The sequence below is a fragment of the Excalfactoria chinensis genome, chromosome 5, assembly GCF_039878825.1.
Source record: "Excalfactoria chinensis isolate bCotChi1 chromosome 5, bCotChi1.hap2, whole genome shotgun sequence".
NCBI classification, from domain to species: Eukaryota; Metazoa; Chordata; class Aves; order Galliformes; family Phasianidae; genus Excalfactoria; species Excalfactoria chinensis.
In genome coordinates, this window is record NC_092829.1 from 52,404,478 (window position 1) to 52,421,889 (window position 17,412).

The window sequence follows — 17,412 nt, forward strand, 5'->3', positions numbered from 1 at the left end:
TACTCACTGTGTACATTTAAATCATAGTCCTTTCTCCTTCAATAACATGCGCTGGCCATCTGGCAAGACTTGGCAACTTGTATAATTTTTGTAGAATGATACATCTGATTAATTACCCTCTCTGCTCATAGGAGGTTTTCATGAAGAAACAAACAGGACTACATCTCTTACACAGTTCCTTGTCTGGTGTACAAACAGCTTTATCAGGCTGTTGTGCATTTAGCTGGAAGTTGTGGTTACCTAGCAGGTGAAACAAAGAAAATACAAAGATAATTACTATATGTGCTGATCTAGTAGTACAAAATACAGTTTTCGTCTCAAGTCTCTAAGTAGTACAAAATTAAAACTGTAATGGTATATTACGATATAAGAGAAGTCACTGCAGAAAAAGAAATGCTATCATACCTCTTGCCACAGATTCCCAGCCAAGGCCCACACTTCAAGTCTTACACAAACCTTTATGGTTGTTACTGAGAGCTTGTTAAGAAAATAGTTTGGATTTAATCCACGCAGTGTGAGATTAGCAGCAGTAACCACAAAGATTCTATAACAGAGACATATAACATCTTAAGAGTAAGTATTTTTCAAAGAACAGATGAACATGAGCAGTAGTTTGGACACTTTGGCACAGTTCATCCTGGCTGAGGATAGGTTGTTATTTGACAAATTTCAGGAACAGGTCCTTAAGCTTTTGCAACATCACATATTATCCCCTCCCCCTCCAAATTAATGAAAATGGATAAGCAGAGAGGCTTGAACTGTGTGTGCATGGGAATGCACAGATATATATACATACAGAATAAAAAACTGTTTTCTATTATTGTTATCAGTAATTCCTAGCATAGGAATTACTAATTCCTAATTAGTTGTGAAGTGTTGAGTAATTAAGTCAAACCTAATTAATGGACTGCCAAACATGCAGGAATACTATTTTGGACCATGGACACATGGCCTCTGCCAGAGCTCCCTTGGCTCCTAGAGCTGCATAGGGTGAGCCAAGAGAGACAGCGTGCTCCTGAACCCCTGGGAGCAGAGCATAAGGAGAAAATCTTTCATCTTGCCCTGGAGCTGCTTTTTGTGGATCAGCAGACAATGGACGGGACCTGGCTGGCAGGAAAGGCATCCAGCAATTCAGGAGAGGAGATGTAGCAGCTGCAGGTCAGGGTGAGGCCATAAGTTATATAGGAGGAAAAGACAGCAGTGATTTCACGGGTAGCTATACGTGACTCTTGACAATGCAGGTGACCCTGATGACCTAAGTCTCAGATCTATGCATTAAATACAGTCATAACTCAGCAAATATTGAGGATAATATTTCAATTTAATGCATACACAAACAATTGACCTTTGCTCCTGCAGTTTAGTTGTATTTTAAAATCTTCACACTATAAACAGAGAAAAAAAAATTTCTTCAAATATTTCCAAGGGAAATAAAATAGGATAAAACCAGAGATATGGCAATGTAAAAGAGACAGATGATCCGACTATTAGAAGAAAAGATTCTAACCTGGTGAACAATTCACCCGACTTACACAAGAGATCCATAGCTACAAATATTTGCTCCTGTTCTGCTTCAGACCAAGAGCAATCTGCTGATGGAAGGCAGCTTTATCTTGCAGACTCAACCAGCAAGGCCCTAACTGCTTTCTAACACAATTTCTGGGAGCTAACCAATACTCAAGAATTGTAACTAGATGTGATCTACCAGATGGGAAAGGAATTATAACTGCTTTATTTTACTTCATTTTCTTCTAGCAGGCACCCTCTCTTTTTCACAACCTTATTTTCGAATCGTATGGATGAGTCCTGCCCACACATAAAACTAAAACAAATTTGTTAAATTCTTTAGCTATTATAAAATGTTGCTATAGCTCTCCTTTGGCTTTCATAAAACACACTTAAATATATATATAAAATAGTATGTTTTGTAACAAAGAGAGTATGACTTCAAATGCCCTGGAATGGTTTGAAAAGGTAGATGCAAGCCCTGGCATACATCTGAGTCAAATGACTGTATTCATTAAGCTCCTTTGCAGAATTGGATCTCTTAAAAAGTGGGAGACTCTCACTCAGTAGAAGTTGTTTGGAGATAGGAATAATTTCAGCTACACAGAAATTTTACTGACTGTATCTTAATGAAGGGATGAGGGAGGACAGAAAGCTGTAAGACCATAAAACTGAGAAAGCAGGAAGAGAGATGGTTCTAGACACGGCCATACAGATAAAATGCCCCCCAAAAAAATACGCTGGTAAGAGAGTTTTAGACTGACCAAGCAGAATATAACTTACTGTCCACATGTTCCAGTCCATATTATTCATTTCACTCTGGATTCAACGGAATAGGACTGCACAATTGCTGTTAACAAAAACAAACAAAACCCAACAGATTTTTCACTGAAATTCTCAGCTGTCTGACTGCACAGCAGGAATCTGTGGAACTAATCTAATAAAGAAATCAATCCTTGAATCTCCATGTATCTCCAGTGGTCTTTGAGTCCTGTCAGCTGCACTGTGATACCAGGAACATCTTTTGGCAGTTTGATCTCCTGTTTAGTATCTTTACTTCTTCAGTTGCTCTTGAGGCATGGATTTCTTGAGCAGATTTATAACAGCTCAGATGAGCACAAGTCTTTGTGCAGCTGGTTGATCATACTCTGCTCAGGTGATGGCAGTTTAAGCTATAATGAAAAATTTCCTATGGGTTGCAGCTCTGAGTAATCACAAGGTGAAAAATGAAGGGAAAGAAATGATTACAAATGCTTCTCATGATTTTAAGCTTACTAAATAAATAGATCCACATCTCATAGTCTAGTACTATGTAAATAATAATAATAAATAAAATAAAAAGGACACGTATATGCTAAGCTGAATGCATCTTACTGAGTGATATGTAATTCAGTTGAGGCAGGAGCTGATTATGTCTAACAGATGGTTCAGATATTGTTTACCCACAATGAGGATAACTCATTTTTCATTTATATTTCGTGTAAAAATCTAGCCTCATACTGTAGAAAATAGTTATTACTGATATAACACTCAATTATAAAATTGTTGCTTTTCCTCTGCCTTCCATATATAGGATAGAGATATGTACTGTGCACAGTTTGTATTATACACCATATGCTTAGATAATCTCCCCAATCTGATCTTGAAGCATTACTCATTATCTCCAGTTGGGTCTTACTTCATGATGTCAACACCATCAACAAGCTACATAACACATCAGCAGGCTACACAGTATTAAGGTTATCAGCACCAGTTGCTGTTTCTTCTAATCCACATAATTCCAATGCAGTTTTGATGAAAATGCCTCTCAAGTCAGACAATAAACAATAAAAAAATTCCTCTGCTATATATCCAATGGCTTAAGATTTGATGACGTATCCTCTGCATGACCACATCCTAAAATATTGACTGCTTATCCACCTGGACGGAAATTACCATTTAAATTTTAAATGCTTCTAAAGTAAACAATACTTCACTCTTTGCTCTTTTCATGTTTTCACAGTTACCCGAAGGATTTGTTAGCACTGAAACTATCAGTTCAGTTTACTGTCCTATCTGTAATTATTCATGCACATCTCCATCGCTATTTTTCAGTCTCTTTAAAGGCCATAGCTCTTGATTTTTAGTCAGTGAAAATATATTTGTGCTTAAATTGCATGCATATTAGAGTATTTTGCTAAGGCCCTTAAAAACAATGTCATATAGCATCTGCTTACTTAATCTGATTGCTGTCTCACCGATGTCCTTAGAAACCAAAATCTTTGATAAAGTTCTTTAACAACATGAAAAATATTTTAGACTGCAGAATATTCACACAAAATATATTAAAATATCTCTGTATACCACATAATCGCAATGATATTTGTTAGCCCATGAGATCTTTGGTCCATCCACCACAGACTTTCACTACCATGGGCAGAATGGAGCTGCTTGTGTGAACCAGTACACATCATTTCCCTGAGGTGGAAATAAAACCTTTTCCAGTTACTGAACCTGAAATACTAAAAAAGTGATTTGTAACTAAAACCAAGTTTTCATGAAGATAAAGCTCTGGTAATTACAGAGATGTTATTCTGTCCAGGCTATGTAAAAGGAACAAAATCTATTCATCAGATTTGTATTTACTTGTATTTACACGTGTTTATAGTCACCTCACTTATAAAAGCCATAATGAATCCCAAATTTTCTGTTTTAGCCAAGACTGAGCATCACACCTCATTTGTTCAAATGCATAATTAAACTTGCCCTCTAATAATTAATTTCCCCAACACAGACAATGTTATTCCTTGAATTACTCTTAGGGGATTCCTGTGTGGGAAGAACTTCTGTGGCATAAAGACACCTCCAGGTAAAATCTTTGTCCAAATACTGAACTGTATGAACAAATCTGGACGTTCAGAAACATTTATACCTGATAATACCTTACAATCCTAACTCCATAAATAACAGTGCATTTCTAAGTGTATCACAAAAGAAACAGAACATTTCGACTGCTTATATTTCTTATAGGCAAATATGGATTTATAGTAACTAGTCGGTATAACTAGCAGTAATATGGAAAATAACTTTTAAAAATATGAAGAGTTAGGAAGAATTAAGGAGATACAACAATAAACAAATAATTGAAAAGAGCAGTCACAATGAATTTCCATGAAAGAATGCAGATGCACAAAAAAGGAAGAAAATTAGCATTTTCTAAAATTGTTTTTTTAATTACATAAACTATCCTGGCATTCAAAAGGCAGTGGAGATGTTATTATTGCATTTTATTAACATCCCCACTGCTTAAAGCTCTTATCCTAACAAGTAAAAACTATAAGGAAATCAATGAAAACAACCAGAAATCTGCCTCATTATTGATGGAATTAAGGCTTATGCAAGTGCAATAGCCTGTCTATCTGCTGGTCCTTCCCATTATATCTCTCCCAATCCAACAGCTTATTCAAATCCAACATGGCAGCCAAACGAAGGAATCAGGTGTATTACCTTCCTAAAGATTACATGAACATGGACATAGGGTAGATGGGACAGGCACAGCTTCTCCCCAGAGGAAAGGCGATTATTACCTGATGGTTTTCCTTCCATGGAGGCAGCCCTTTAATGGCCTCTCACACACACCAGCCAGGCGTTTCACAGGAGGGCAGCTCCAACCCCATCGTTTCTGTCTGTATGGTTCAGAGCAGGAGGGCTGCACAGCAAGTAAGTACCACTCAGTCAGAAAGTTGCTCTCCACAGGATACTCAGATTTCTCTTAGCTTTCCGCAGATGTCTGCAAACAAAGAACCAGCTGTTATCTTTAAAGTCTGTGCGGACATTAAGGAGAACAGTGATTTTATTTTCACTCTTTTCATCTGCCTTCCCTGAGTTTTCAGAGAAGTAAGGATGAGGTTTATAACATTAGAACAAAGCATTTATTCCAAACTTACCATTTTAGTTAAAACCATCTAAATTTTACTTCACCCATTTCTTAATGGGTAAGATATTAGTTAAAAAACAACCTAAAATGTTGGGTTCTAGCGATTATGTTACAGAAACTAACAAAAAAAATCAACCATGACAGAACAACGGTAGGTGGTAGCACTGCAGAATGATCCATTTTTCACAATAGATGTGGAAAATTTCTCTCTGGATATTTAAAATAACTCTTTGTTCCACAACAGACCCATGTGCAGGAATGCAATACCATCAGGGCTGAACTATCACTTCTGAAAGACAAAGGACGTGCACCGTATTGTTAACAAAAGAAAAAAACAGTTGCCTCCCCATAAAACAGAGTACTCTCTATTTTCTGATATATTAGATAACATTACAGCTATTAGAATGCAGCTATTTTGTGATATATTATATAACATTAGGTATATATATCATATATGATGATATACTACTTAGACATTGAGTCATAGCTTGTTAATTACCCCCAAATCCAAAGTTGTGAATGTATGTATGTTTACCAAGGCAGTGCATATGCATTCTTACTAAAAGTGGGATTACATAATCTAGGAATAGGACTGTTCTTACAGAAAGCCATGATTTTTGGGCTGGTGATATGGATATAACAGCAACCCTATGAATTCTGTAGAGCATATCCTTTGCAATATGTCTGTGTTCCTTACAAGCTACTTTGTGACTTTATTACACATTAAAGAAAAACTATTGTTGATAGCCAAATCTTTTGAAATCACATTTTGCTTCTGATGTCACAGCAACCTTTATTCAGACACAGTACATGGATGTAATGCATTAACAGTAACAACGAGCAACAAAGACTAATATCTTAGCATTCTCTTCACTACAGAAAGGATGGAAACATTATGTTGAGTATTCTATTTTATTTTTTTTTTACTGAACATTTTATATTATAATGCCAGGCATACATTGTTTGAAACCCTTGGCTTCAACCAGAGGGAGATAAAAGACATTCATTCATCTACTTCTTAGTGACAATAGTGAGTATTTACAGCACGAAGATGGCAGATTTTAGATCCACAAATGGCTTTTTGGCATTATAATTCAGGGTTATGGTGTAGCTCAAATTGTGTTTACAGAGTGTAATGTTGAACTGTGAACGCATCATATGTTGATAAAACTTCCAAAATTTAACATCACGAAAGCAGATTAAAAAGTATAATTTCTCTGCAGTTTATCTCGAGCCAACCTTTTGATACTTGTTTCTGAGTCACAGTGATTTACTTACAAAGAGTAGAGAGCTTTTCAAGTAACCAAGCCCCATCACCGACACAATGAATTTTATCTGAGGGTATAAAGAACATGAATAGAGGAACTTTAGTCTCATTAGCAATGTCTTTTAAAACGATCTAGAATTCAAGATTCAATAATATAGTATTAAGGAGCCACATTAAGGAGCAATAATGTTCCCACTGCTACCGAAAGTGTTAAATAACAAAGTGCAGGGGTTTTTACAATCTACAGAAGTTCTCTCCTGTTTATACACAGAAAAACATTTAACACCACTCCAAGTACACGAGAAGTTAAATGCACAACTTGAAAACTGAACTGCCTTTTATTTGAAGTTCTGTTGGATGAGGTTTTCGTTCATTTATATGGCAAATCAGTGATAGAAATTTTGGAGAATTTAGACATTTTAAAAACTGACACATTTTTTCCCCAATGCTTACAATAGGTCTGGTTTCTTTTTTCCCCTCATCTTGTTTGGCTTTCCCTTCCTAGACTTCCCTCACATATTTATTCTTGATACAGTTAACAACCATTCCTCCCAGTATCATAACTTTGCAGTAGGGTTACATCTGTTTTATCTTCTCTCCCATCACTTCTCCAAGCAGTAGCTAACTTTAAGGAGGGGCATAAATGCTAGACAAGTGTGTACGTTCTTAGATCATCAATTCAATTTTACTGGAAAAAGCATTAGAAGTGGTAGATAAAGAAATGACACAGGCACTTTTAAAAGGATCCCTATTGTTATATCTACATAACAATAACGACTCCTCACTGAACTTTACCATTTTTAAGAGAGGAGCAAATGGTGCTGATTATCTGAGCGTGAAAGTGTTGCTACAACGAGGTAAAGGCTGCATCAAGATTGCCAAAGAAAGGAAGAATTAGTACTGGAAAAAGAAAATGAGGAAAAACAAAAAAGAAAAACAAAGCCAACCAATAAGATAAGCAAGGATCTAAATTGTTTAAAGCAAAAATCCTTTTCTAAACTTAAAAATAACCTTGGGGGAATCTGTCAGAGATACAGCAAGAATTCAGGTGTGCATCTTCTCCACTTCAACAGAAATTGTGCCCAAAAAAAGGGGGATTTAGCCGAAGGCATTTAGCAACAAGGCAGTGACCCACACACTGAGAAAGCAGCTCACATTTCACTGAGTACTTCTGTTTGTAGGTACTTGATTTAATTCCATATGTATCCTCGGAGAGATTTTTCTCCTAAGTCCTTACAATTAAGCTCCAATATGTGAACAGAAGTAAATCAGATGCAGGACTCTTATTCTAAACCAAGGTAGGTGCTTTATGTCCTCTGTTCTTACTTGGTAGCTCAGCTGCGAAAGCACTCACTAAAGAGAAAGGTTAACTCTAGTATGTCCTGTTCTCTGGAGGCTCTTAAAATACAAACTATAGCCCAGTTGGTCAGAAATCTCATTGGTCTCTGAAATAAGGTAATTATATGCTTAAACTTAATGCAAACAAAGGCAAAACTCGTAAAGGACTATCCTCTTCACAGCAGTTATATATTTAGATGAGATAAAAAATTCTTGCTTCTGAACTCTCCTTGCCAAAACTCTCTACCATTTTGTGTTAAGCTTCATTAATTAATTAACTGGAGTAGTGTACAAAGCAGGGAGCAAATGGATGAGCTTTGAGTCACCTGCTTTTACTATCTAATTCCTGGCATTGATTGCATTCAGTTTTCAAATGTTCAATCACCTTGCTGTGGCCAACTGATGATTTTTAGATAGGACATTAACCATTCTGCAAACAGAAATAGACACCATGTTGCTCACTTCTATTTATGCCTTCATAATTTTTATGGAAGCAACTGGAAGGTATGAACATACATATTTTTCCCAGTTTAATTCACCATAAGCTTTAATCATTACACATAAACCCAATTAATGTGCAGGAGCTAAACACAGTAATATTTTGGGAGGGTCACAAATCTGAATGGACCGGAACTGAAATGACTAGCATCTGTTTAATAATTGATGATTTTAAAAAAATATAAGTGCAAACCGAATAGGAAATTCATTTGCATTTTAATGCCCATTAAATCTTTCAACTAATCTCAAATCTTTTTCCTTGCTTTTCACTAACTAGTACATAAAATGCTTTCACAGTCCCTATAGTCGTCTTTTCTTCTTAATATTTTAATGTATTAAGAATAATCAATCTTTACATACTTCTAGATATATCAAGTGAACAAAGTAAAAATGATTTACAGTAATATCATAAAAATACTTCAAAACCTCACCCTGAAATACATCTCATCTTGTGTGTAGAGCTGACCAATTAATAATTTTTCACTAGTTTCATATTTAATACAACCTCTACAGCAACTCTGGGTTTTGATAGCATTTAACTGACCTGTGCAATGACTGCAATTGTGTACATAGATTAAAGAAACCGTGTAAGTAATGGTCAGTTAGGCAGCAACTAGTATAATTTGTACATACAGTGACATCAATTAAGCACTCAAATTGGGCACATCATTACTTTTGACAATACAGAATTCTGGCCTTCAAAGTCCACTCCTCTAACTTTTCACAAATGTTCTCAAGTAATACCTAAGCACTGTGTAATGCATTCTTAGTTTGCAATAGGGATTACTTGGGACAATATTGAATGAAAAAGAGCCCGCTAAAATACAAAATAAACCAACCCAGAATGTTTGCTCCATGTTAGTATTTTTTTTCCTAATAGAGTTCGTTCTTCTGTTAGAAGGCAAAAATCGAGGCAAAGGATTTCTAAAGATAAATGTGAGCATTTATTTAGAAAGGAACTTCTGGCTGTGTAATAAACTGAAGATGAGGGGCAAAAATCTATCTCACATTTATAAAGGAAAAAAAAATAAAAGATAGTGTCTTTTTACCTGTAGTATCTCTTAAAGCCATTTCTTCAGCAGTGCCGCTGGCTTTAGCTCTTCCTTCACACATCTTTCCCCAAGGAATCAATGCTCATTCACAGCTTACAATGACAAATCTGTGAAAGAACAGACCAGTGTTTCACATGTCAGGCACAGTTTGTAAGCTTTCCTGGTAAAACCAGAAGGGCTTGGTGAAGATGACCAATTACACAAAGGCAATTAGGCTCTTTTTCTTTTGAAGACACTTCAGTAGTACAGAGGGTTTGTCTTTCTCCTCCGTGTGAAGATTATCCAGCCTTCAAACAGACCTCCATTTATTAGCTATTTTTTTTTTATAACTTTAAAACTTCATAAATGAAGAATTTATTTTCATACGTACACATGGACACATAGTAAATATGAATTGTGTTTTACCTGGCCTAGTGTTAAGTCATTAGACAAGTACAGTCAAATGCAGTGTCACACAGCGGCTCATCTGATTTAATGAATTTCCCATCCAAATAGCTGTTGGTAAAAACAAAATGCCAAATGTTAATCTTACAAGCAAGGTCTGATGCTAGACTTCGGTTCTGCTGTATCTTGCTCTCTATGAACAGAAGCAGACAAGAAATCCTGACAAGAAGCAGCTACTTGTTACTCCCTGCCCCCTTTATTAAGAGAAAATCCAACCTTTTCTCTTTTTTTGTTAACTTACACTTAGATCACATTCATTTTTGTTCTAACTCTGACTCTTATAACGTATCTAGAGGGTTGAATAACTAAGCATGGGTAATTTTGGAGAAGGTATAATCATATTAGCGATATAAACAACCAGCCATTCGATTGTTAAAGGGGTTATCACAGTTATATCCCCGTGTATGTTTACAGTGAATTATCAGCTAGAAGATTATTTTTAAATCCACAAAATCAGTGTTTCTGATGAGGAACCAGGTGGTGTACATTATGGATGAGAGACACGTGGCCACCAGGAAACAGCTTAAAGTTACTGTGAGTTATTGCAAGTTACTGTGAATCACCTGAGCGATAATTGGCCCTGTTCCTGGAAAATCCCCCAATCCTTTATCTCAGCTTACTATTCATAAACAGGTAGTGCTAGAAGAATGAAATGCATGCAGTGAAGAGCATGGTATACCCTCTAGCATGATCTAACACAAACTAGATGTACACAGAACTAATGTCTGGAAGGTGGCTTAAAGAGAATCTGCTCCGCAGATCTAAGGGCTTTATTTGTCATCTTTGCCTTTATTGCCAGACCCAGGAGAGTCTGACTTATTTTTCTAAGTGGACAAAGGGAGTCTCTAAGTGGTTATGGAATGGCTCTAGATGTACTGCTTTCCCAGTTCATCCTCAAATTAATTAACATTCCTTCTCTTACTGACAGTAAATACACTTTGATTACAAAAAGAAAACATAAAAATGCCAATAGGCTGTAAAGTTGAGGGATTAGGAGGAGTCAAAATTCCTTGATGGAGAAAAGAAATATTGAAAATACAGTCTGGCCTAAAATGTTCCTTGCTTGAAGTTCCCCAGAAGGTCACAGATTTTCAGTGTCTGGGCTGTTCACAGCTACCAAGCACTGGATATCTACACAGGCTACAGGAAAAGGAAACATTCATGATGTATCTAAGGCAAAAACATGTGGAACTAAGTACATGTGGTGCATACCTTAAATGAAATCCTATTAGTATACTATATATATATATACATATATTAACATAATATATATATATATACACACACACACACACATACTATTATATATCTCCTTGATAATATATATTTCCTTGATATTCTCAGTTGTTTTTTAAGTATTTTATACTGCAGCAGAGGAATCTGTATCTACTATAGAAAGCATTCTACAAATATTATATAATGAGAAAAACTGATAAAATGCAGGTGCATAAAATGATTGAAGTTCACACGTTAAAACAACATCAAAACCACCAGGGATAAAATAGCCACTTGAATAACACCACCCTGCACACAGCTTGCTCTGTGAAATGTGACTAGGTAGCCATATGGAACTTAGGACTGCAAAATGCACTCTACTTCTTCAGGATTAAAAAAAGTAATTAAAAATCACCAGGTTGAATTCTGAGGTAAATCTGAGCTACTCTAAAGGGTATATAGGCTGTAGCAACTCATACGGTGCTGTTGTACCACAGCCAGCATCTAATACCCGCCCAGTCACTTGCTTGCATCCATGCAAGACAAAAAGACTGAGATGAAGACAGCATACAACATGCAAAAGCACTCACTCACTCACTACTCCTGCCAGCAAAATGATGCTGGTCCAGTGGCTGAGTTACAGCTTCAGAAAATTTCCCCCAGTGCCACTGCTGAGCAAAAAGCTGCATGGCATGGAATATCAGTGTGGTCAATTTAGGTCAGCGGTCCTGGCTGTATCCCCTCCAGCCTCTTCGCCCACTGGACTCCATATGTGTCTTATTTTAAAACTACTGAATGTGATACCTTAGATTGTTGTTTCCAAACAATATTAATTACATCTCTCACTCCAAAAGTAATGCCTCATATTTATTGCCACGGAAGCTACAACAGTTGCAAAGAGGGCAATAACACTATTTGATAGAGCAAATTCTCAGCTATATAAGATTATTTTTCCACATAGTCAACTCCGTTAGCTATGCTTTTTTTCCCCAGAGATGAACAAGAGCCTGCATGCTGTGCTTGTGACAATCTGCACCAGTAGAGGTGACCCACTGTCACCACTGCTGAAACTCACCACCCACTGCCTTCCTGTGCTGACATCCACCATTTGATCCCCACAAACATTCAGCAAGTACTGATGAATGTAAGAGGGTGCCATTTTTTCCACAATGACGTGCTTTTCTTCATCCTTGCTTCCATGCTAGACTCCATTTTTTAGACTGCCCCTCTGCTGCCATCTGTCACACGGCAACAAAAGGTAACCAGATAATGGTGGAAAGGTTCAGCCTCCACTGCCAAAACAACAGCAACTCTCTCTGATGTTGTGGACCAGCATAGTAGAACAGGAGGCATTACTTTTGGAGCAGCCTGCATATATAAAGTATTTGTAAAATTTAAGTATATACTAATATAAATTATACAGAATTCAATGAGTACAGTCGAGACAAGAATTCATATATAAACATATATCACTAATGACATTCTCAGCTGGATGAAATCTATCCATCTTACCTAGAGGAATAAGGACACTCCTGAATACTCACTGCAGTCCTTTCACACACAGTTGGTTCTCTGGGCATTTCAGTTGCTGATGACAGGTTTAAGTCACTCATCTGGCGAAAGTTCCTAACAAAAAAAAATGCTGATGCTATGTTAAAATACATATATTGGGTTGGGTGTTTTTTTTAATGCTAATGTGGTGGATTATGCCTTTCTTCTCAACTGCTTTTTACAGCTGAAAAACTTGGGTAAAAATCCTGTCTACTTTACTTCTATGCAGAAAGCTCAGGAGAAAGGTTGATGTGACAAACACATCAAATATTATCCCGGGTATCTAGCTTCAGATTTGTCCAGTAATCTACATCTCATTAGTACATTTTGAATTAAACAACCCTTCCAAATTGCTATGCACCCCTCTCAGAATTTTCCCTCCACTCACAAAGAAAACATCAGCCTTTGCAGCCAAACGGGTAATAATTACTTAGCCTCTGAAAAAGTTATTGCAAAAACAAAGGAGAAAAGTTGTATTAGTTGATAAAAGTTTTGGTTGTTCCACCATAAACACATTGTCTAGTTAACCAGACAGTGATACTTCAGTCCTATATTGCATCTTTTGATGCCATCAAGGTACTTCCCACTAATTTCAGGTTCTATCCATCCATATTTTAACCAGAAATAATTTCTCAAGCTCACAAAGAGGTCTAAAATAAGCCACAATATAAACATGCAGGACTGCACTGTTTCCTGTATTAATAAGAAAACTGACTTAAAAGTCCATGTTCTTTACATTTCTCACAAAGCACTCAGATCACAACTTCTGTTTGCTGTGTACAAGTATACTCTACATCCTCATTTTCATTTTTTTATTCCAATACTTCTATTTGTATTCATCTTCCTTATATTAATCATAAGCAACAACTCATCCAACCATACTTCATTTCCCAAAAAGAAGCCACTGCAATTGATGCAAGTATAACTGGACAGAAGCACACTTAGCTACAAAGAAATTTTGCCTACAGAGCAGTCTGAGATGCGGTAGCAGTTTTGCAGTGATGCACGAGTCCATGTGTCACAAGTCCATGTGGTGGTTTAATGCCTCCTCTGTCTGCTGCTGCGGTGCACTGTACTCCTTATGGGGAAAAAGGTCAAGAAAAGAAGAGTAGTAAACATCACTGCAAACCATCAAACTACTGGCACTTCAAGCATGTTCGGTATGTCTTTGTGACAAAAAGCAAACGACACATACATTCTAATTTCCTTTCCCTGTTTTTGAAAAACACAGTGCATGGGCTTCTTCAAAACTAATCTCAGCATCTGTTAACAGTATAGTACTTCTACTTGATATTTTGATCCTAAGATCACTCCTTATATTGGGAAAGCCTTAAAGTAAAGCGCACTTCGTGTATCTGTCCAACAGTCCACAGTGAAATTACTATGATTCATTCACAGGATAGGAAGAGATTTCCTTGATATTAGTCTTGAAAGCAATCTGTCATTAGACAGGCACATTAGCTTTGTTCAAATTCCTTTGTGAGACTCTTTGCAGGAAATAGTGACTAATAAAGTAAGGAAATGATAGAAGAATATTGAGGCCCTATTAAATCATTAAACCTAATTATTTCTCAGATACAGCAAAGACTTTGAACAGTCAGACAACAGCTTATGAAGTTGGATTCATATTTTAAGAAATAATAAAGAGAGTCTGCCCTCATAAATGTGAAGTTGTAAAACACAAGCTAATGTAAGAACTTCAGTTGTCATTCTTACATCTTGACATCAAGTTGCATCAGGGAAGGTTCAGGTTGGATATTAGGATAAACAGCTTCTCTGAAAGAGTGGGCATGTGCTGGAATGGGCTGCCCAGGGAGGTGGTGAAGTCACTGTCCCTGAAGATGCTCAAAAATATGTGTAGATGTGGTACTAAGGAGCACGGTTTAGCAGGCAATACTGGTAGTAGGTGCTCAGACTGGAGCCTTTCAGGCACCAAAGAGGTGCTGTAAAGCAAGAAGATGACAGACTCTTTAGCAGGCTCTGCTGTAATAGGACAGGGAGAAAAGGTTTCAAACTTAAGGGAAGATTTAAACTGGGTACAAGGAAGAAGCTTTTTACAGTAAGGGTAGGGGGAGGGAGCAGTGCCCAGAGAGTTGGTAGATGCCCCATTCCTTGGAGGCAATCCAGGTCAGTCTGGTCAGTTGGGGCTCTCAGCACTGATGGAGCTGTAGTAGCCCTGATGGGCTGAATGGCGCTGGTCAATGAGGGGAGTTGAACTAGATGGCTTAAAGTTCCTTCAAACGGAAACGATTCTATGATTCTGCGAACATGTAAGAAAACACCGCCATCTGTTGTTCCAAACAGTAACTGCAGTCCTCTCCTAGGATGAGTATTTCTTCAACGACTCTCACAGCCCTTCGCCTACCTCTGCTGATTTAACAATTCACTGTTCAACTGTTTTCAGGAAATGTTGGGCTATTCCTACTTCACATTAAAGTAGGTTAATGAATTCCAATGGACTTACACAGCTTAATGCTGAGACGAGCATAAAAGCATTAATTTTGCTATCGTGGACTTGGTAAAGGATTTATAGGAACTATGCCATTGAACAAAGTGCGGTTTCTGTAACTGTTAGAGATTAGCTGTTAAGGTGGCTAATCACCTGGCTGCTGAGAAAGAGCAGTGCATTTAATGCTGTCACTGCCACTTAAAAATCCTCGATTCTTACCTTGATACTGAAAGGAAGTAAATGGCCTGTTGTGGAAACAGTTTAGAAACTGCAATACATAAGAATGTGAAGAATAATGACCTTATTCCAATATATGCTTTTTCTAAATTTCTAACCTAGAATGTTTAACACAGGATTTTATATTTGTATATTAAAATTTTCCTGACTTTTTCCTATTCAGAGTCAACATTTAATCTCTCACTGACCAAGAAAATAAAAACAAAAGATTCATGCTAAACAAAACTCCTTTAACCCCAAATAACATGCATGGCATTGGCAGTCTTCTACTTTATTCACCATTTCTCAGGTTAGGCTGTACTGTATATTCTTTTTTACTAACAAAAGTCTCATACAATTAGCACATGGAGGCACAGAGGGCTAAAAAACCTTTGATTGCATTCCAGAGAACCATGACTTTTTACTGTAGCTGTCTGCATTTGAAACCTTGCTGTTCCCTTCTTATAGACACATCTGATAGGAGTGGCTACAGTACAAATTAGAGATCACAAGAGGAGAGCAAAAATCTGTGATCAGTGGAAATGTAACACAGTCTATCAACAGTACTATCCAAAATTATTTTGCTCCCAACTTTCTGATTAAATACCCTATGCTTTAACTTCACCATTCTCACCTTTCCTATTCCTTACCTTTTGCTGTGGTCTCTATTTCACCACCTCTGGTTTCAGTCTAGAACGTCTCGAAAGCCTGACAAAGTATCACTTAGCATGTGAAAATGACAGCATAGAAGAACTACAAATGCTTCAACATGGATGCCAGCTTATTCTTAGCATTTTTAATGCCATCAAACCAAGAGCTACTTGTTATGCTAAACATAACATGTTATGCTAAAATTTATGAATCGTGGTTGCCAACATGACTGTTCTGGATTACTTACAGATAATGATCTAAATTATCTTCTGTTTCACCTATTGTCCCTTTTTTCTCCTCCAGTTCTTTATTTTCTTCTTCAAAAGCAGCAGAACATCTGTTCTCAGGAAGCTGGTGAACAACTGTATTTGACACACGCTATGAATACAAAGACACAAAGTTATTACGTACTAAATCTCTTTCGTAATGATTCATTTATGAAACAGAACTCAAGTATTGACTGAAATGACTTGTATCACTGTATAAAAGTTACTGAGAATAATTTTTTCCTTTTGAACATTTATCCCAGCTTTCCATACTTCAGAATATTTTCTAAACTTCAAAGATGTAGTTATGACTGTAACATTTTTTCCTCTATCTATATTCTAATATCCAGATCTGAAAGCCAAGGCTGAGACAAATAAACTAGCAAAGCTACAGCATTATTCTTGATGCACATCATAGGAGATCTGAATCTATTTTACGCAGCTCCGTTTTTTTTTTTTCTTTTTAATTTTTGGCACCTGATGATCCCAGGATTAACCATTATTAATCAGATGTAGATGAATGCAGTACAATTCTAAGGACTGATGCACCCCACTCTACATTTCCCATGACTATGGGCTCAGTACAGCTATTGTTAGAGCACAGGGGCACTATCAGACTACACAACAGAGTGCATCCTGGCTCTTAAGAATGGCTGGAGGAATTGCTGTCTGCATATGACAGCCAAAAGAATTCTTATTATGAGAGTGGGACACCACCTGCAGCCACTTGGGATTGCCCAACTGTCTTGCTGAAGAAGTGCTACCCCAGTTTGCCATAACACAGGAAATGACACAAAGCAGAAATACATTGTGGTTGCACAACTGAAATGCAGATCCAAGTTCCTCCTTCTTAAAAACCTTGGTATGTATTTTCTGAAACCTGTTCTGGTAAGACAAACTGAATTTAAGCATACTCAGCCCTTTACGGGAGGCTAATTCTGCATATAAAGATGTATAACAGATTTTATATAAGCATGCCATGAAATCTATGATGCACATTATGCAAGTTCCTGCTAGTATTTAAAATGGCTATGGAGGTCATG

At 37.0% G+C, this 17,412-nt stretch overlaps 2 long non-coding RNA genes across 2 annotated transcripts; both read right to left on the reverse strand.

Annotated features, from left to right (window-relative positions):
* Positions 1-211: 211 nt before the first annotated feature.
* LOC140252534 (uncharacterized) lies at positions 212-5,126 on the reverse strand. Its single transcript, XR_011903666.1, has 3 exons — positions 5,073-5,126; positions 2,290-2,356; positions 212-240 (listed from the first exon to the last, which is right to left on the reverse strand). It is a non-coding gene; the product is annotated as an uncharacterized lncRNA (long non-coding RNA).
* A 7,624-nt stretch (positions 5,127-12,750) lies between these two features.
* Positions 12,751-16,481, reverse strand: LOC140252473 (uncharacterized). The gene is made up of 3 exons (XR_011903661.1): positions 16,351-16,481; positions 13,754-13,865; positions 12,751-12,862 (listed from the first exon to the last, which is right to left on the reverse strand). It is a non-coding gene; the product is annotated as an uncharacterized lncRNA (long non-coding RNA).
* Positions 16,482-17,412: the final 931 nt, after the last annotated feature.